The following is a 21486-nucleotide window of genomic DNA, read 5'->3' on the forward strand; positions in this document are numbered from 1 at the left end:
ACTCTTGTTCTTCTGAGTGAGGGACATTGGGATTAACACACAACACAACTTCAGGTTCTGCAGGCAAGCCCTTTATTCCACTTTCTCACACAGTATATATAGCCCTCAGCAGGGGAGGTCAAACCAGCAAAAGCAGGAAGCTCATCACCATAACTCAATGGCTTAGGGGTAAACATCCTTAGAAACATTGCTGAAAACAACAGATTGTTCCTGTTTTTGTTCCTGTTTTCAACCAACTGCAAGAGTGCAAAACAGATCAAGTGGGGGTGCGAAGGCCTGTCTTCTAGGAACCCAACAATTCTCCACTATTTTATTTTAAAAGCATGAGATCCCTGTCTTAGGACTCCCCCAGAGAGAGGCTCTTACCTGTCTATGGGAAGCCTTAATCCCTGTTTTAGGCGAGCTCTCTATTCCAGGACAGTTGCCCATCATAGGAATCCCTCATGACTTCTGCAGCATCTGCAGCCAGACTTGGAGCACTTCCTGATTACCAGAAGACAGCCCAAGTAACACTCATCAAGTTACAGTGTGCTGTACGTGGGATTGCCGCATAGAATGGCAGAGAATCCAAAAACAGATAACCCCAATAGCAATATCAGTACAAGTGAGCATTCCAGACAATCGCTGGACCCAGCCCTCAAGCTGGGCCATGGCATTCTACTGACTGGATCCAGACACAGCAGGGACCCATGTGCTATTAATAATAACAATATGATAAGCTGTCTGCAGGGTGAAATTCAAAATGGAGGAATTCCAAGGGCCATCCAAACATGCATTCAACTGTTCAGTCACATCAGAAGCATTTATAACCTTAGCAGGTGAAACATACAAGAGGAGGAGTCAAAGGGAATCTACCTGTTCTTGCAAAAGCACAGTTTGTTGATTTAAATTTAAAAGTCCAAGTCCAATATGAGAGTACAGAGCTCTCCAGTCTGCAGGGACTCGCTAACCCTTCCAAGACAACTGATCCACAGTCTCTGTAGTCACAGCTGTCTGCGAAGTGGCAACTCCAGCAACCATAGCCACAGTGGCAGTGACAGAAATAGCAGCAACAATTGCAGCTGTTTGCCCGCTGTTGATAAAGGATGATTTCCTAATGTTCTTGAGAAAACAGCACTGTCAGAGGAGTCACAGCAGGCACTTGAACGATCAAAGCTCCACCAGAACTGTCCCAGCAATTACTCAGCTTGCAGATCCTGGAAGAACAATTAAGAATATCACCCCCCAAAGTGCCATTTCACAATACAAAGAAAAATGGGTCAGGAACACAAGCAGAGGATTGAATAGTCATATTGTGTCCAGCAGAATAACAAATCAGGCTCTTGAGTGAGACATTCTCCCCACATAACTGTGGGGTGGAGATTAAAATCTCTATCAGTATTCCAACACCGAGGAGCAGGTTTGGGACCATAGGTATTATGCAATATTAACTGGCATTAAAAGTGGGGGGTTTCTCACCAGACTCTCCATCACCCATAATTCTGTTGTTGTTACCAGAGTCATCACCTGAAGCAGAAGGAGCATCGCAGTCTTCATCCTGGGTCACTGGCCTTAAGCACCGCTCTGGCACCCAAATTCGTTTATCAACTCCTGGAGGAAAAACACATACAGCCCCCCTCACCTTTGCCAACAAGGGGGTTGGTTCTATCCATTTTCCTGTTTACATATCTTTCAAATGAACCCATCCTAGGCTCTGAGCCCTAACTTGTGTATGGCGCTCTATAGGCGAGCGCCCTTCAGCATCCACAGACAAAAAATTTAAAATTAAGAGAATGGTGGATAATTGAGTTGCTGGGGAGAATATGAACTCCCCCCCCTTTTTATTTTTTGAAAATATTGCTTGAGGGTCTGATTGGCTTGTTCCACAATTGCTTGACCCATTGGGTTATATGGGATGCCTGTTTTATGGGAAATTTCATAGAATGAACAAAAGGATAATTTTTTTTTTGCTGATATATGCTGAGCCATTATCTGTCTTAATAACCTCAGATTTGCCCATATAGGCAAAAGCAGATAGGCAGTGTGCAATGGCATCTTTTGCTAGTTCTTCTGAATGCAAGGATGCAAAAATTACTCCTGAAAAGAAGCCTCTGTGTCTCAATCCTGGTACCCCCCGCCAGTCTTGGCTATTCAGGCTGTGCTGGCTGCAGCAATTTTCTTTCAAACCAACACAAAGCCTATATAAGGAAACTTTTGCTCTTTGCCTTGGTGCTTTTAGCTTGCTAGCAAGTCCTTTTCTTTAATAGTGTTAGAGTCTACTTCTTTGGGATTCTAGTGCATATCAAAGACCAGTATAGACATTCAGCCTCATGGACTGAACAACTACTAGATTCTTGGACCTTTCATTTATAAGTGACTATTGTTAAATTAGCTGGACCACAGCCTGTAAGTTATTCAGATAAATCCTCTTTCTCTCTATAGAGAGGGATTCATTCTACAAGTTCTGTTTCTTTAGAGAACCACGACAAATACGGTCTAATTAGCCAGCCAACACAGAGTACTCTCTGGTTTCTTCTCCTAAACTCTGGGATTACAAGTCTGTAGCCAGCCATGCCCAGCAGGCATTGTAAGGATTCTGTGGATCAGAGCAAATGTCCTCATGCTTGCATAACAAGTGCTTTATCCACTGAGTCTTCCCCAGGCCCTACAAAGTCTCTTAAAGGATTCTGTAATTTGACTCTTTTCACTTTGCCCAAAAAGACTGCTCCAAAAAACATACCTTGTCTCTGATCTAGCTTCCTAACTCTTCCTGGTGATGTGTCATGATTTATTCTCAGTCTTGAAGTCAGAATCACAATCTAATACATAAATTAGTTTAAATAACCTTCTAACCTATATCTTTAAATCCTCTCCATCTCATTATGAGTGAAACATAAGTTCTTTCCATTAGGTCTACATGACATGACCCATTCCGCCTTGTCCTCTTTCTGATATGAAAACCTACTTCATGTTCCTCACTTACTCTGCTGTGCATCATCTATTTTACTTTCCTAGTCTTTGAACACAGCAGGAACATGCTCAACTTGGGATCTTTGCCCTGGCTTCCTATTCATTTGGAAAGGTTACAGGCTTTCTGAAGCAGTACTATGCTGTAATTTACCTCCTTTATTTTTCAGTCTGACGCTTGTTACCACCCAACATCACAAACTTGCTTTCTTTCTTTCACTTCTACCTGCAAAAACAAGGAAAGATCTTAAAAGACAGGATTTAGTCTGTTGTCTTGATTGTTGTGTCTCCAGGGCCCAAGTAAGTACCTGACACACAATAGCACAGAGGTGACCACAGTATCTGACAGGTGATTATTTTTCTTAAAATTATATTTATGTACGTATGTATGTATGTTTTTGTGCACGTATTTGTGCATGTGCACATGCCATGTAATACATTTGCAAGATAAAAGACAACTTTGAGGAGTCAGTTTTCTCCTTCCACCATATATGACTCTGAGATTATATTTGGGCCATCAGGCATGGTGGTGTCTATTGTCTTGTCACATTAGTACCACTGAATGCTCACATCTTTTCTTTAAAGCTGAAATTTTATGTGAAATGGTCCCAGAAGCTTTGTAGATATCTAAACCTCACAATTCAAAGGCAATAGGACACTAGAGTACAAGAGATAAAGCAGAGACTTAGAATGCAATTATTTGAGTATGATATGCATCTCCCCACAACTCATGTGTTTAGGGACTAGTTCTGCAGTAAGATGACTAAACCATGTGGATTATAAGCTGCTGAATGGATCAATAAAAATTATCCATTATGATCAAGTAGGCTTCATACCAGAGATACAGGACTGGTTCAACATATGCAAATCTATCAATGTAATCCATCATATAAATAAACTGAAAGGAAAAACATATGATCATTTCATTAGATGCTGAAAAAGCATTTGACAAAACTCAACACCGCTTTATGATAGAGCTTTTGGAGAGATTAGGGATACAAGGTTCATACCTAACTATAATAAAAGCTACATACAGCAAGCTGACAGTTAACATCAAATTAAATGGAGAGAAACTCAAAGCCATTCCACTAAAATCAGGAACACGACAAGGCTGTTCACTCTCTCCATACCTCTTCAATATAGTGCTTGAAGTTCTAGCAATAGCAATAAGAAAACATAAGGAGATCAAGGGAATTCGAATTGGAAAGGAAGAAGTTAAACTTTCATTATTTGCAGATGATATGATAGTGTACATAAGTGACCCCAAAAACTATACCAAAGAACTCCTACAGCTGATAAACACCTTTAGTAATGTGGCAGGATACAAGATCAACTCCAAAAAATCAGTTGCCCTCCTATACACAAAGGATATGGAAGCAGAGAGGGAAATCAGAGAAGCTTCACATTTCACGATAGCCACAAACAGCATAAAATATCTTGGGGTAACTCTAACCAAGGAAGTGAAAGATCTATTTGACAAGAAATTTAAGTCTTTGAAGAAAGAAACTGAAGAGGATAACAGAAAATGGAAGGATCGCCCATGCTCTTGGATTGAGAGGATCAACATAATAATAATGGCAATTTTACTAAAAGCAATCTACAGATTCAATGCAATTCCCATCAAAATCCCAACAAAATTCTTCACAGACCTTGAGAGAACAATAATCAACTTTATATGGAAAAACAAAATACCCAGGATAGCCAAAACAATCCTATACAATAAAAGTACTTCTGGAGGCAATCCCATTCCTGACTTCAAACTCTATTACAGAGCTACAGTAATGAAAACAGCTTGGTATTGGCAGAAATACAGAGATGTTGACCAATGGAATCAAATTGAAGACCTGGATATTAACCCACAAACTTATGAACACCTGATTTTCGACAAAGAAGCTAAAATTATACACTGGAAGAAAGAAAGCATCTTCAACAAATGGTGCTGGCATAACTGGATATCAACCTGTAGAAGAATGAAAATAGATCTGTATCTATCATCATGCACAAAACTCAAGTCCAAATGGATCAAAGACCTCAATATAAATCTGACCACACGGAACCTGATAGAAGAGAAAATGGGAAGTAGTCTGCAACACATGGGCACAGGAGACCAATTCCTATGTATAACCCCAGTAGCACAGACAATAAGAGCAAAAATTAATAAATGGGACCTTTTGAAACTGAGAAGCTTTGTAATGCAAAGGACACTGTCATTTAGACAAAAAGGCAACCTACTGAAGGGGAGAAGATCTTCACCAACCCCACATCAGACAAAGGTCTGATCTCCAAAATATATAAAGAACTCAAGAAACTAGACATTAAAACTCTAATCAACCCAATTAAAAATGGGGTACTGAACTGAACAAAGGATTTTCAACTGAAGAAGTTCAAATGTCCAGAAGACACTTAAGGTCATCCTCAAACCTCCTTAACAATCAGGGAAATGCAAATCAAAACAAGTTTGAGATACCATCTTACCCCTGTCAGAATGGCTAAAATCAAAAACACCAATGATAGCCTATGCTGGAGAGGTTGTGGAGTAAGGGAAATACTAATCCGTTATTTGAGATACCATCTTACCCCTGTCAGAATGGCTAAAATCAAAAACACCAATGATAGCCTATGCTGGAGAGGTTGTGGAGGAAGGGGAACACTCATCATTTGAGTAGTTGATGTATCCTCACTTTTCTTCAACAAGCATGTTTTTAGTTCATGCTTTTAGTTCATATGGATGATGTAAAATGAGTCCTTGACACATCTTTGTATGTGTGTATAATGTTGTTTTATCACGTTTATACTCTGACTCATTTCCTCTTCTTTTTCTGCTCCTTAATCATGTCCTCTTCTCTAATAGCTCCATCACTACATTTGTGCCATTTGGAGAGTGGGGTGAGATTTTGTTATTCTGTCTAGACTGGTCTCAATTTAAGATTTAAGCAATCTTATTATCACCTCAACAATGATGGGATTACAAGCTTAGTGCAGCAAGACCAGCTGAAATGCATTTTATCATGATAATTTTTTTTTCTTTTTGATTTTTTGAAACAGGGTTTCTCTGCAGCTTTGGAACCTGTTCTGTAACTAGCTATTGTAGATCAGGCTGGCCTTGAACTCACAGAGATCTGCCTGCCTCTGCCTCCTGAGTACTGGGATTAAAGGCATGCACTACTACCACTCAACTTGAGAAAATATTTTAACTTGTGAAAATATTAGAGAAAACGAACAAAACAATCTTAAGATTCTTTCCATTTCTGGGTCACTTTGTGAGCATTTCATTCTTCGGTGTCTCATTTGTGTCTCTATTACTGCAGGTGTCCAACATGAGCCACTATATGTAATAAGTCCTTCTTTGTCCTGACAGCCAGCTCCCAAATAATGATTCAGACACTTACCAATTATTAAAGCTCAGCTTTTAGCCTAGGCTTGTTTTTAACTAGTTCTTATAACTTTAATTAACCCCTATCTAATAATGTGTGTTCTGTCATGTACCACTCATCCTGTTTCTTCCATGTCTACTGGAGACTCCACAGTTCTTATTCCCAGAGTCCCCTTTTTCCCTGGAAGTACCACCTAACCTCTTCCTAGATATTGGCCATTATGCTTTTTATTACATCAATTATAGAAAAACATTTTCACACAGTGTACAAAAATTCCATAACATCCCTTCATCATCCAGAGAGCAGAGACTTCTAATCTCCCCATGGACTAATCTGGCAGAGTGTGGGAAAAGTAGCTCAGACAGGGCTATGGTAGTCTGTGAGGTCAGTGAGAGGTGCACTCCCAGACTATATGCTGCTTCAGGTAAGGACAGACCAACCAGGACGCCCAGGGCACCACACGGGGGGTCTAGAGCACTGGGTTTGGCTTTTCTCTGTGAAGTATTTCTAAAAATATTATTTCCATTCAGACTCAGAGAAGCCCAGGACTTCCACCCAATGTGAATGTACCCCCATATAAAATTGTAACATGAAGGGGCTTGTTAACTCTAGCTTCTCACTGGCTAACTATGAGGGACCGGGTGCCATTATGTAACATGAAGGTCCTGTTTTGTTAGGGTTTCTGTCCCTCCCGGTATCCCACAGCCAGCAATCCCCAAAGAAAATCACACTGAGAAATCTATACATAATAAAATGGATTGGCCCATTAGGTCAGGCTACTTTTTAGCTCTTGTTGCTTATATTAACCCATTGTTCTTATCTGTTTTAGCCATGTGGCTCAGTACCTTTTTCAGTGGGGCAGATCACAACCTGCTGCTTTGGTGGTCTGGGCAGGAGTACGAGGAATCAACTTCCTCCTTCCCAGAATTCTCCTGTTCTCATTGCATCATTTCTACTTCCTGTCTGGTTTTCCTGCCTATACTACCTGCCTGGCTAATCAGCATTTATTTAAAACATGATTGACAGAATACAGACAATTCTCCCGCACCACTTCCTCCTCTTATTTCAAAAACAAACAAACAAACAAAAAAAAAAAACAAAGGAAAATATCCATAGTCCATATTTTAGGAATGTGGGCATAGTATTCCAGGCTACTTCCAGCTGGTTGGGGGCACTTATAATCTTATGGGGACCTAAAGAAAATTTAGAAGTATGATCAAGTACAGCTGAAGTATCCTGTGAGTCTTGATCATCTCAGGCAGCAGTCTTGAACCTGTTTTGAATGAAGAACTCAGACATTCAGGCCATTGATTTCTACTTCTCAGGTGGCCTTCCTTGATCAAACTGGATTTTTCTTATTTTAGAATGAATCCACAGCCTCTCATTTCTGCGGAAACAAAAGCAAATCCTCTTCTCCAAAGTAACATACCCTTTGACTTCAATTTTGAAGCCAAGATATTTCCAAAATACCTATCATGGATTAATTCTGCGGCATTTATAAGCAAATATCTTTTAGCCACTCTTGCTCCTTCCTCAACATTCAAACAATTCAAAGAGAGCATAATAATATACAGTATCAAGGTTCTCTGTATATTTTACATCTTTATGTGGCTTTATTTTAACTGCTATTTCTTTTATTTTTACTTTTATCTTTTGGCTTTTTGAAACAGGTTCTCTGTATATCTTTGTCCTGGAATTCCCTCTGTAAACCAGGCTATTCTTGAACTCACAGAGATCCATCTGTCTCTGCTTCCCAGGCAAATCCTACCAGCCTACACCACCACAACTGGCTTGCTCTCTCTCTCTCTCTCTCTCTCTCTCTTTACTTTGAGAACTTTAACCTTTAGTCTGTATATATTTGAACACACTGTAAACCATTTAGAGGTTTTCTTCCTCTTTGAATCTCACTTTACTGTATATCTCTCTTTTTCTGACCACATGAACCTTTAATTCACTAAGCAATCATGGCTGAGGTACTGGCAGGAGCCATGTTTATTGCCACATCTCTATGGCGTTTCAAGGTCCCTGACAGCAAACAAACTGCAACAGTGTGTCCATAGCTCCATAGTCTGGACCGCCTGTTTGAAAGAGTCAGAGTTTTCCCTGGAAGGATGGCCCAGAAAGCAAGCATTTTAAAACAGCACAGCTTTTTTTTTTTTCTTCCCTGCTACAGCTGAAAACTAAAATGCTTTACTCGCTACGGCTGAAAACTGAAATGCTTTTACTCTAGTCTTTCCCAAGCTTTCTCAGGCTTTCTGTGGATGCAGTTATCCATGTGGACACCATTCTGTAACATCAAGGGGCCTGTTAACTCTAGCCTCTCACTGGCTAACTATGAGGGGCCAGGCGACATTCTGTAACATGAAGGTCCTGTTTTGTTGGAGTTTCTGCCCCTCCAGGTACCCCACAGCTGGCAAGTCCCAAAGAAAATCACACTGAGATCTCTATACATTATAAAGCTGATTGGCCCATTAGGTCAGGCTACTTTTTAGCTCTTGTAGCTTATATTAACCCATTGTTTTTATCTATTTTAGCCATGTGGCTCAGTACCTTTTTCAGTGGGGCAGATTACATCCTGCTACTTCAAGAACAAACAAACCTCAGATAGAATTAATTTCCCGAGCACACTGCCCAGCAGTATGTGCACTAGCCATTGTTGGCTTATGTGCAGACAGAGCTTAGGGTTCTGCCCCTCCAAGATCCGTGCTGGCTCATCTTATGCCATCCAGGATGAAGAGCAGCTTCTCAGGGTGAGACAGGATCTGGCTGACGGAAACAGCAGGCACAGCCTGGTCTTTTGCTATGAGCTCAGCCAGCCACAGCTGCTTGCACTGGTCCAGCTCTTTGCATCTGAAGTAGAAGACATGCTGGAAGTGATCCCTGTAGATGAGAGTTTCCTCCTATGCTTTCCTCACCTGCCTGGCCAGTGTTGACTTCCCAATCCCAGAAACCCCCTCTAATACAACTAATTGAGGCTCTTCCTGTGTATCTGGGTAGGTGTCAAATAATTCTTGGGTCTCAATAAGATGTTCTCTCTCCTCTGATATATCCTGATGCCAGTTTTCCATGATCAGAGCTCTACTGGCTGTTTCCCATCTTCCTACTTACCCTCCCAGGCCTTCCTCCAGGGCTGCAGGCTAATCACTGATTTTCCACCTCCACCTACAGTTCTCTTGCCAAATGAATTTCTCAATTAAAACAAGTAGCCAAATTGTCTGCTTTCCTTTAATAGTGAGACTTCTGATACCTCACTGTGGACTTATGGTTAAAACAGAAACAATCATTCCACCCCACCAGGCATCAGAGTAGGACACACAATGTTCTCTTATTCTGAAAAGCCCATCCCAACACCTTTAAGTTATGTTTTGAAAAGTTTATCTGTATGTACTTTACTGGCAGATCCAAACTTGTTTCTCTCATGAGCAAAATACCTTCAGTGACACCTACCTCACAGAGAAAAGCTGTTTTTCTCATCCAGTCTTTTTCCATGAATGTAGTTCCAGTTGCCTTCTCCAACCCAGGATCTATACATCTGGAGCACATGGTTTAATTGTACTCAAATTAACCCTCTCCCCCAAGGCATAAAAGATAAGATATTCTTCTAATTAAAACAAACACAATCTAAAACTGCCCAAGTAATAGAAATAACTCTACTCTTTTACCCAGATAATTCCCCCATCCTATTTGTTTTAAAACTTCATATGGAATATTCAAAAAGCTTTACTCCATCCCTTGCTTTTCTCAATATAATCATGTTACTTCTTACTTCAATATGCTTTTTAAAATAATTATTATATATTTTGTTAAGAATGTCCCTGTTAGCCCTCAAACTCAGGACAAATGATTTAAGTGCCTATTTAACATATCAAAACAGACTGGCTACCTGCAGTGGCATTTCAATTGTATTTTATTTTATTTTTCTTTTAAACACTGCCTGGCCCATTAGTTCCAGCCTCTTATTGGCTAGCTCTTACATATTGATCTAACCCATTTCTAATATCCCTGTAACACCACGAGGTGTCTTACCAGGGAAAATCTTAACCTGCGTTTGTGTCCGGTAGGAGAATCATGGCGACTCCTTGACTCAGCTTCTTTCTCCCAGCATTCTGTTCTGTTTACTCTGCCTACCTAATTTTATGTCCTATTAAAGGGCCAAGGCAGTTTCTTTATTTAACCAATGAAACAACAGATAGAAAGATGACCCTCCTCCATCATTTCCCCTTTTTCTGTTTAAACAAAGAGGAAGGCTTTAACTTTAACATAGTAAGATTACATATAACAAAATTACACGGGCTGCCAAGCTAAACCAGAATGGATATTAGGGTATTATGATTTCAAAATTTGGGTCTAAGGATATGATGCTTTGGAGAGGGTCTTCTTTTGTTTTCACAGAGGACCAGACCCTGTGGATTGATTCAATTGTATTTTAATAAATAAAAATTTCCTGAAGATCTGAGACTAAAGCAGTCCTACTGGTCAGCCTTACAGACCAGGTTATGGTAACACATACTTTTAATGCAAGTAATCATGATGACATAGACCTTTATTCCCAGTAGCCACACTAGTTGCCATTGAAATCAGGCAGTACATGCCTTTAATCCCAGTGGTACACAACTTTAATCCCAGCCCTAGAGAGGAATATAGGATGGTGGTAGACAACTCTCAGATACAGTCTTATTCTGAGATTTTGAAAGGCAGGATCACCATTTCAGACTGAGATCAAGGTAAGAGCCAGAGGCTAGCTGTTTTGCTTTTTCAGATATTCAGGATAAATCTCAATATCAGGGTCAGATATGCAAATATCTGAAAGAGAATGCAAATAAAGTAATACTACACTAGTCCCAAATTGGGTTTAATAAGAAATTTAGGGGGACACTCACAGATCACAGTCATCTGTGTGAACTGGAAACTGAAATGGAATCCAACATCCAAGTGTGAGAGAGGAGAGAGAGCAAGCAGGTGGGCACATACCTTTTTGGTACCCAATTCTACACCCTGTCTAGTCTAGCTTCTCAAAGGCCATTTGCTGAAGAAGATTTCTGATCACCTCCCCTTTTTGTCTAAATAAGAGAGTTACACACCCAATACAAAGCTATATACAATAAGAACAGATATCAAGTATAAAAATTAGAATTACAACCAGCATAAATAACATTAAGCAAGAAACATATGCTGAATGTTTCAATAATTATTCTGTCCTAAGGAGTCTAAGGCTTATATTAGAAATGGCTTGGTTAAGTAATAAGAAGAGGGTAACTACAACTATCTAGTCTTCAACCCCATCAAAGACCTGAGAAGGGAGATAATATTACATGAATAGGCAGGAAGTGCGATCTAGCAGCTTCCCAAATGTGCTGTAAATGACAGAGACAACTGGCCTGGGCAATTACTCAAAGTGTCATTTGTAATGTTGGAGCAATCAACTTTGACTAAGGCCTAGAGTAACTGACAGGGCATTTTCTGAGTCAGGAAAATTTTCAGAACCATCTTACCCTGTCCTGGAAAGGTTTGGTAGTCTTCTTTTCTTGTATCCTGCTGGTCCAGGCCCAACACCATGCATTTTATCAGTGGTCAAGGCATGGGCAGTTCCTTGCCTGAAGGCCAGTTTTGCCAAGAAGAAAAGAAGCTCCAAGTGGAGTGCTTTGGTGCGTAACATTCTCTCAAGAATAGATCAGTACTGCCAGGAGCAATCTTGTCTCATGTCAACAGAAACCTAAGTTATTTAATTGCTATATTCTACAGTTCTTTGAAGTGGTTGAAGATTACCAATCTATGCAGAACATAATCTTTATGTATCTAAAAAGCCTGATTAGTCTAAGTATAGGTGTGACAAACATGGATGACTATTCGCCTATAATTCTTAATACCTATATAGCTCAAAGACTAAGACTTCATATTAGAATATTAAACAACCTTTAAACAACTGTACAACAAATTAGGACAATGACCTCAAAATGGAAACAATGTGTAAGTATATTGATCAGAGGTAGAAATGTGTAATGCAATATGATAAATAGTTCCTAAAATTGTATCATTATACAAAATGTCTTAGAAAGAGGTAGAAACATGCATGCATGCAATATGAAAAAGTAACTTTGCATAGATGTACAAATATTATAAACAGAAATAGGGAACATATTCAATATAACAAATATAACTGTTATATTGAATTTGTTGCAATATATAAAATCTATAACAATGTAAATTGTCTATAAACAGTAGCTCACAAATTTTCACTCTACTATTCACTACTACTATTAGTGTGATTAAACTCACACTAATCTACCTATTATTCCATTCAATTTCCTTTTTTTGAGATTCCTGAGCCTACAAAATTTCCACTCCAACCTACAATAGTATACCAGTTAAAACTAACCCCTAATTGATGTCTCTAACTCTGAAGACAAACTTTGTTGGGAGAAGTTTCAAGATTACTGTCTGGTATAATTGCAAATAGTCTCTGAGTAGTCGATAGGGTCATTCTGAAGCTCTTATTTGGAATTCTGGCCAGAATGTTGTAAGGAGGTGCAATATTTTAACTAACCAAGTTTAAACATTCTTGAGAAGCTGGTACCCAAAACCTGTTTGAAATAGCACTATCAGCATCATGATATCATATCAACCAGGTGGAGTTGTTGTGAGGCCCCAACGTCTTCCTGGAAAAGTCAATGATTACTGCAGGAAAATGTATTGTTCATTGTGGGAAACTTAAATATTATTCATATAGACATAAACAGACATATATATTCAATGAAAGGTATGATAAAGACAAAAATAGGTATGGAGAAAAGTAAAACTTTTCTAAAATCTTTCTTTTTTCTGTCCAATAGCAGATGGATCCTAACATGAGACAGAAACTGTGAATTTTTCTTTTAACAACATGCTTGGATTTAGAGAAGGATAGCCATTGTCCAACTCCAGTGCCAGTTTTGATTTTTTAAGTGAGTCTATTATTTCACTGGGTAATAGAGATACATATATATGTTCAGAGATTTTACCCTGCAGATGTTCTGTCCTCATAAGTCATAATTCTCCTTCTTTAGTGATGTTTTCTGGACAGTTATCTTTTCTTCTTTAGGTATCTAAATGTACAGAGTCTCTTGACTTTTTGAAGATGAGAATTTTAGTGCAAGGACAAGAACAAAACCCTGCCCCAAACCTTATGAAATTTTCTTAACATCTGTATGACTGTCACTTTTATGGATAAACTGTCTTTTCTCTTTCTCAAGAGATTTCTCTTTTTCAAACTGAATCTTTATTAATTTTGAAGTGTTCAATAGCTTTTCTTCTCTTGTAGAAACAAGAGTGAAACCCCTTCCCCAACATAGCACATCTCTGGTTTCTATTGTGAGGTCCACACTTCCTTGAAATACACTGGTTGATTTAATTTAGAAGTTTTTTTTTGTTGTTACCCAATGTCTCTCTGCTGCCATAGTTTATTTCTCATTAGCATTAAGAAGATTCAAGGTAAATAAAGCATTATACAATCTATTTATGGGGGCATTTTCCTTCCTTTTGTGTTTGTTTAACATATCTTTTATACTTCAGTTTGTTCTTCTTATAACTGCCTGACCTGTAGGATTATTTGGCATACCTACTCTATGCTTTATATTATAATAAACAAAAACTATCTCATTTTCTCAGAGACATATGCTGGACCATTATCTGTCTTTATTTGTGAAGGTATACTCATGATGGATATAACTTCTAATGAATGCATGATTGGTGAATCATCTTTTTCTGAGCTCAAAGCAGTTGCCCTTTGAAAAGCTGAATAAGTGTCAATAGTGTGGTGTACATATTTTAATTTTCCAAATTCTGTAAAGTGAAACACATCCATTGGTCAGATTTCATTCTTTTGAGTACCCTTTGGGTTACTCCCCACAGGTAGTGGTGTTTTATCATAGAAAGAACAAGTAGAACATCTCTTTATAATCTCCTTAGCTTGTTGCCATGTACTAGAAATCTTTCTTTAAACCTTTGCTATTGAAATGATGTTTTATGAAATTATGAGACCTTCAGCACATTTTCTCTTCTTTTTAAAAATTATTTACTTATTTATTATGTATACAATATTCTGTCTGTGTGTATGCCTGAAGGCCAGAAGAGGACACCAGATCTCATTACAGATGGTTGTGAGCCACCATGTGGTTGCTGGGAATTGAACTCAGGACCTTGGAAGAGCCGGGAATGCTCTTAACCACTGAGCCATCTCTCCAGACCTCCTTCAGCACATTTTCAATAAACAATCAATCAATTTCTTAATTAGCTTGTGCTAGAGAATCTGGCAGACTCATATGGGACCAGATATGTGTTATGTATATGGGATAAAGCCTATTCCTGATTATATATTGAACCTGAAGAATATGAAGTCAATTCTGTATCATCTGGTATAAATTCAGTGTTTACAGTATGTAAAACAACTTTTTCTGCATATTGCAAATCAGCAACTATATTGAGAGGTTCTTTAAAAATCCTTTAGTACCATGAGAATAGCATATAACTCTCTCTTTTGGACAGATTTATAAGGGCTTTATTCCACCTTACTTAAATTTTCTGGCTTGTTACCTGCATTTTCTGCATTTATTTGCATCAGTGTAAAATGTACAGGCTCCAGTTATTAGTGTGTCATGTATAATTTGGGGAAGAATCCAAGTAGTTCTCTTCATAAGGTTAATTCTATCGCTTTGGGGATAATTGCTATTAATCTCTCCTAAAAATTTAGTATGACTTCTTTGGTAGGATTCATTGTCTTTGCATAATTTTTTCAGTTTCATCAGTAGTAAAAGGTACTATAATCTCTGCTAGGATCTATTCCTGCTAGTTGTTGAAGTCTCAATTTTCCTTTATAATCAATTCAGATGTTTTCCACATAAATTTTACATTTTTACTTGGTTTATGTGGTAAAAAGGTCCATTCTAAGATAATATCTTCCCTCTACATTAAAATTCCTATAGGGGAAATTCTGGAAGGCAATATGACTATAATGCAATTATGTTTAGGATCCACTCTATCCACATGTACTTCATGTAATTTCTCTTCAACCACAGTTAATTCTTTCTCAGATTCAGGTGTTAATTCCCTGGGACTATTTAAATCTTTGTCAGAATCTAAGGTTTTCTTTTAATATTATTAGATCAAGTGTTATCCAAATGGCTACTTATGGACTGGAAATGTCTTTGAAAGTCATTAAAAGTACACAATTGGTCTCTCCTAATTTGTGCCTTTTATGTTCTAATTTTCTGTAAGCCTATTTTAAAACCAAGGTAATTGACAGAATCTCCTCTTTGTATTTTTTGAGGAGCAATTCATACTCCCCATTTAGGTGAACTTTCTTTACTTCTTCAAACATTCTTTCTAAGGTATCTGTACTTAAATCAGATAGCAAAATATCCATGCAATGACAAATTATAGATTTAGAAAATTGTTTACATATTATTTCCCATGGCCGACTCACAAAGAATTGGTACAGGGTGAGGCTATTGAGCATTACCTATAGTAGGATATCCCATTGATATCTCTTAGTAGGCTGAGAATTATTATAAGTAGGCACTGTGAAGGCAAATTTTTCTCTGTGCTTTTCCTGTGAAAGTATAGTAAAGAAATAATCTTTTAAATCAATAACTATAAGCATCCATTCTTTAGGTAATAGGGAAGACAAAGGAATTCCAGATTGTAGTGGGACCATAGGCTGAAATACCTTGTTGGCAGCTCTTAGATCTGTCACCACTCACTGTTTTCCAAATTTCATTTAGCAACAAATGCAAGAGAATTCCAAGGGCTGTTTGATTCTTCAATATGGTGAGCATCTAGTTGCTCCTGTACCAACTGTTATAAAGCCTTGCTCATAAGTGACATTTAGAGATAAAACAAAAGAATAAGAAAGAAAAGAAAATAAACCTACATTTCACAATCCCAGAGAACCTAAACAACAAAGAGGACCTTAAGAAATAGAAGAAGACAATGTCACCTGAGTAAATTGAGAGAGTGGGAATCATAAGAGAGGACAGAATGGGATGAGGAAGAAATGGAGGGGAGCAGAGAAAAAAGTATAGCTCAATAAAAAAACTAAGAAATATGAAAAAATTTTAAAAAATATATAGTAATCTTATAAATTTTGTTTCTTAAAAAAGCTGTTAAATATACAAAACCAAAGGAATATGAGATTAATAGCAATAAAATAGCTCTTAAATATTTGTTTTTCTTCTGTTCCATATCAGGCGTCTCTTCTGACATGAGAAAGAGATTTTGGATTACCCTTTAATAAGTATGCTTTAATTTAGAAAGTAAAGAGCCACACTCTAACTCCAAACCAGTTTCAATGTTTAATTGGACTGGGACTACAAAAGAAGATTATTTCCATTATATGTCTCTAGAGAATAGGAGAAACAACCATTTGGGAACATTTATGAAATTTTATCCTGTTGGAAATGTGATATACAAATTGGCCAATTTATACTTTTTCTTGAGTTTTTTTTTTCCTGGATGATTTCTCTTTTTCTTCAGATGTCTTATTTGACCTCTGCTCTTCAAATTCCTTAACTGAATACCTTTTTATTCTTCTCAAAAGACAGAAACAAAACCCTTCCCTAACCCTAATTTTGAGTATATTCACTTTTGACAAGTTATATCTAATCAAATAAAAATCTTTTATGTTTTTATAGGTTAGTTTAGATTAAGTAGCCATGCTGTTTGATGAACTATCATTTCTTCTATTTAAGAGGTGTATATTATTCAAATCAAATCCTTATCAATTTTGATGCTATCTACAGCTTTTCTTCTCTCTGGTGGAAACAAAAACAAAATGCCTTCACCAATATAACGCATGTATTGGCTTTCATTCTGAGGTCAGTACTTCATTAAAGTATATCAGCTAATATAATTCTGTGTTTTTTTTTGCTACCATCCAATGTCTCTCCTCAGCTGTTGTTTCTTTTTTATAAGCATTTAGAAAATTTGAAGTTAATTAGTTATTATGCAATCTATTTCTGAAGATATTTATCATCCCTTTCTGTATATTTAATATATCCTTTAGAGTTTGATTTGATCTTTCTGTAACTGCCTGCCCTATAGGATTGTGTGATATACCTATAATATGATTTATATTATAATAAGCAAAAAAACTATTTGATTTTCTTAGGGACATATGCTGGAGCATTGTCTCTCTTTATCTTTTCAGGTTTATCCATGATGGCCACAACATTTAGAAAATATGTGATTACTTAATCAGCCTTTTCTGAACTCAAAGCAGTTGCCCATTGAAAACATGTATAGGTATCAACAGTGTGGTGTACATATTTTAATTTCCTAAATTCTACAAAATGAAACACAGCTATCTGCCAGATTTCATTTCTTTGAGTATCTTTTGGTTTACTTCCTGCAGATACTGATTTTTGGTTGTATAAAGAACAAGTAGGACATATTCTTGGCTTGTTGTCACATGATTGAAAGTCTTTTTTAAAACCTTTCCTATTGACATGACAGTTCTTATGAAATTCTGAGAACTTCAACACATTTCCAATCAATAATTGATTTCTGCATTACTTTGTACTAGAGAACCTTGCCGACCTATTGCGATCAGAGGTGTGTTATGCATATGGGATGCTTTCTTTCCTGATTGTATCTTATAATTGAATAAATTATGAAATCAATTCCATATCATCTGGTACAAATTCAGCATTTTCAATATGCAAAACAACTCATTTTGTATATTGTGAATTAGTAATTATGTGGAGAGTTTAAATCCCTTAGTACTATGAGAATAGCATATAATTCTGACTTATGAACAGAATCATGAGTTTTAATCCACTTTACTTAAATTTTCTGATTTGTAACCTGTTTTCCTGATTTATTTGCATCAGTATAGAATGTAGGAACCCCAGTTATTGTTGTGTCCCATACCATGTGAGGAAGTATCCAGTTGCTTCTCTTTATGAGTTGAATTTTCTTGCTTTTTGGAGAGTAGTTGTTAATCTTTCCCCCAAAATTATGACAAGCCTTTGCCAAGGCTCACTTTCTCCCAATAATTTGTCAATTTCACAATTATTAAAAGGTACTATAAAATGTGTGGATGTCTATTCCTGCTAATTAACAAAGTCTCAATTTTCGTTTAAGAATTAACTCAGGGACCTTTTCCACATGGGTTTTTAATCATTTTTTAACTTGGTTTATATGGTAAAAATATCAATTCTAACATATCTTCTTTTTGCATAAACATTCCTGGATCAGAATGTTTGGAAGGCAATATGACCCAACTGCAGTTAAGATTCAGATCCACATGATCCATATGTGCCTTCTGTAATTTCTCTTTGATCAGAGCCAATTCTCTCTCAGCTTCATCTGATAATTTTCTGGGAATGTTTAAATCCTTGTTACCATCTAAGGTTTTATTTAAATTAATCAGGTCATCAGGACCTATCACAATAGTGTGCCATAGACGGAAAATGTCTTCTGGTGTAGGAGTTCCTTCTGTTTGTGTGTTGCTTTCATTGTGTAATGAATAAAGAAACTGCCTTGGCCTAGTTGATAGGACAGAACTTAGATAGGCAGAGTAGACAGAACTGAATGCTGGGGAAAAAGGGCAGAAAGAGAGCTACCATGGAGAGGTCATGGAGCCACCAGGTCAGACATACTAAATCTTTTTTGGTAAGCTATGGATTGGCACCCACGCTGTCAATTAAATCCACATAAAATCTGAGAAAGCTTCAAAAAGAATACAGAGTTTAACACAGCTTCTTACTTTTTGCTGGCGGCTTGCTGCAGACGCTTTAAGAGAGATTTTCCTGATTCAGCTGTAGCAGAAAAAAAAAAAGCCACACAGTTTAAAAATGCCATTTTTATGTGCCATACTGCTAGCCCAACCTCTGTCTTGCCGGAGACAGTATTTGGATGGGATTTGTGAGCAGATTGCTCTGGCTTGCTTGATGGCAACTTGGACCAGCTGTGTGCCTGGAAGTTGGTCAGTGTGTCTGGCTCAGAGATGGCAAGCAGCTCCACCAAGCTGGAATGTGTGAAGTATGGGCAGAAACTACAGTATTCACAATAATCACAGCACAGTTTAAGTTTTAGACTGGGCAGGCAAACAGGCATTACCATATTACCCTTAATGGTGCAGCTTAAGTTTTTAAAAAGTGCTTATCATTTTAAGAAGTGCTCCAGCTTCCTAGGCCTGGATGTAGTGGGTAGGGCCTTGGACTTCCCACAGAACAGGGTTCCCTGCCCTCTCTTAAGGAGGGACAGGAGGGACAGGGAAAGAGGAGGGTGAGTGGGGGAACAGGATGGAAATGGGAGGAGGGGAAAAAGTGTAAATTTTGAATGGAAAAATAAAAAATAATAATAAATAAAAAAGCATGGCTGGAGAGATGGCTCAATGGTTAAGAGCATTGCCTGCTATTCCAAAGGTCCTGAGTTCAATTCACAGCAACCACATGGTGGTTCACAACCATCTGTAATGAGGTCTGGTGTCCTCTTCTGGTCTGCAGGCATATACACAGACAGAATATTGTATACAAAATAAATAAATAAATATATAAATAAATAAATATTTTTTTTTTAAAAAAGCAAAAAAAGAGAAGTGGTCCATGATAGTAAAGAATTCCAGATTCACATTAGGACAGATTCAGACATAAAAGACCTCTAAATGGATCACAATGTTGGATAAATGTATGTAGGCTTGGGAGAGAGAAGATAAAGTATAGAGAATCATAAAATAAAATTAATGCTTTAAAGAAAAAGGGTAAAGTCTTTAAAGAGACAGAGGACAGAAAGTCATAGATTAAAAGGAGTAAAGAAAAATAAGCCACATAAAAATGAAAAATTCACAGAGTCTGGATTATGTATATTATTGTGTTATTTTTGAATTTTTTACTGTGAAGGAGCTAAGTACAAAAAGATATTTCATTATATGGGCTGCTAAGTTAAACCAGCATGTATATAATAAAGGTATCTTAACTTCAGAATTTGGGTCTAAGGATATGGTCCTTTGGAAAAGAGGCTCTTCTTTTGTTTCCACAGAAGATGAGAACCTGTGGATTGTCTCCAGGCTAATATGCTTTGATGGACTAATGCCTCCTGAAAGGTTGCCATGATCACCCTCAAAAACATACTTCACCCAACTGGTGACTGAGATGAACCTAGCACATAAGATACACCATGGAAGACCTGATTAACAGCACCTCCACACATCAGGAAGAAGTTTGGAGAGAGATAATTATGTCCATATTCCCAAATATCTTTTATAAATCTTTGTTTACATTTAAAGGGAGAATATATATATATATATATATATATATATATATATATAATTTGCATTGGTATGGATCTTCCGTTATTGATATAAATTTAAGGTCAATCTTATTATATGTATATTTCTGCTCTTGATTAAGGTATTGTGATTGTGTGGTTCATTTAAAAATATCATGTATAATTAGGTAATATAGGTTATTAATGGATAATCATTGATAATAGTCAAGTTTGTAGTCATATTAGATTTTCTAGATATATATAGATATATTTCAGTTAGGCATTTTTCATATCTTTCAAAGACTACAGATATGGCATTTAAAATGTTTTAATAATTTAGGTCTTTTCATGACAACGAGACACATCTTCTCCTGGCAGTACCAATCTACTTCAAGAGGAAGATGGGCATCAAAGAGGCTCCTTATGGAGTTAGTTATTCATTTGGGCAAGAAACTGCTCTTGCCTGGACTGATCCAAAAACTAGACATGAAGAAAGATGTCACAGAGAGATGACATCTGAACTTGCCTAAAGGTGAGATGATCCTTCGGGGTTCCTGTTTCATGAAAGAGTCTGTGAGACATTTTGCAGGATACAGAAGAAAGTGACTGAACTATCTTTAAAATTCCCTGCTTCATGGAAATATCTGCTGGATACTATGAGCCTGTAGGCTGAAGATGGATGCCCCAATGATACATAAGAACTTTGGGTTACTGTACAGGCAGTGAGATGTCTCTGTCAATTCTGGAATTTTGGGAATTACTTACAATGTACTTCTCATTTACTTAGGTAATATATCCTTCTGAAGTCTTTGATAGAGTTGAAGAATAGATAGATTGTTATAGTTATAGTTTTCCTTTGTTATGATAAAAGATAAAATAGATAAAAAGATAAAATAGATGTAATTCTTGCTTGATAACCATTTTG

At 37.3% G+C, this 21486-nt stretch overlaps 1 pseudogene; it reads right to left on the bottom strand.

The window, feature by feature from the left end:
* Positions 1-21486, bottom strand: part of LOC121445423 — a 140695-nt pseudogene that overhangs the window by 67095 nt on the left and 52114 nt on the right.

Source organism: Microtus oregoni, unplaced genomic scaffold (genome assembly GCF_018167655.1).
Source record: "Microtus oregoni isolate MIOR12 unplaced genomic scaffold, Mior012 000188F_ref0000398, whole genome shotgun sequence".
NCBI classification, from domain to species: domain Eukaryota; kingdom Metazoa; phylum Chordata; class Mammalia; order Rodentia; family Cricetidae; genus Microtus; species Microtus oregoni.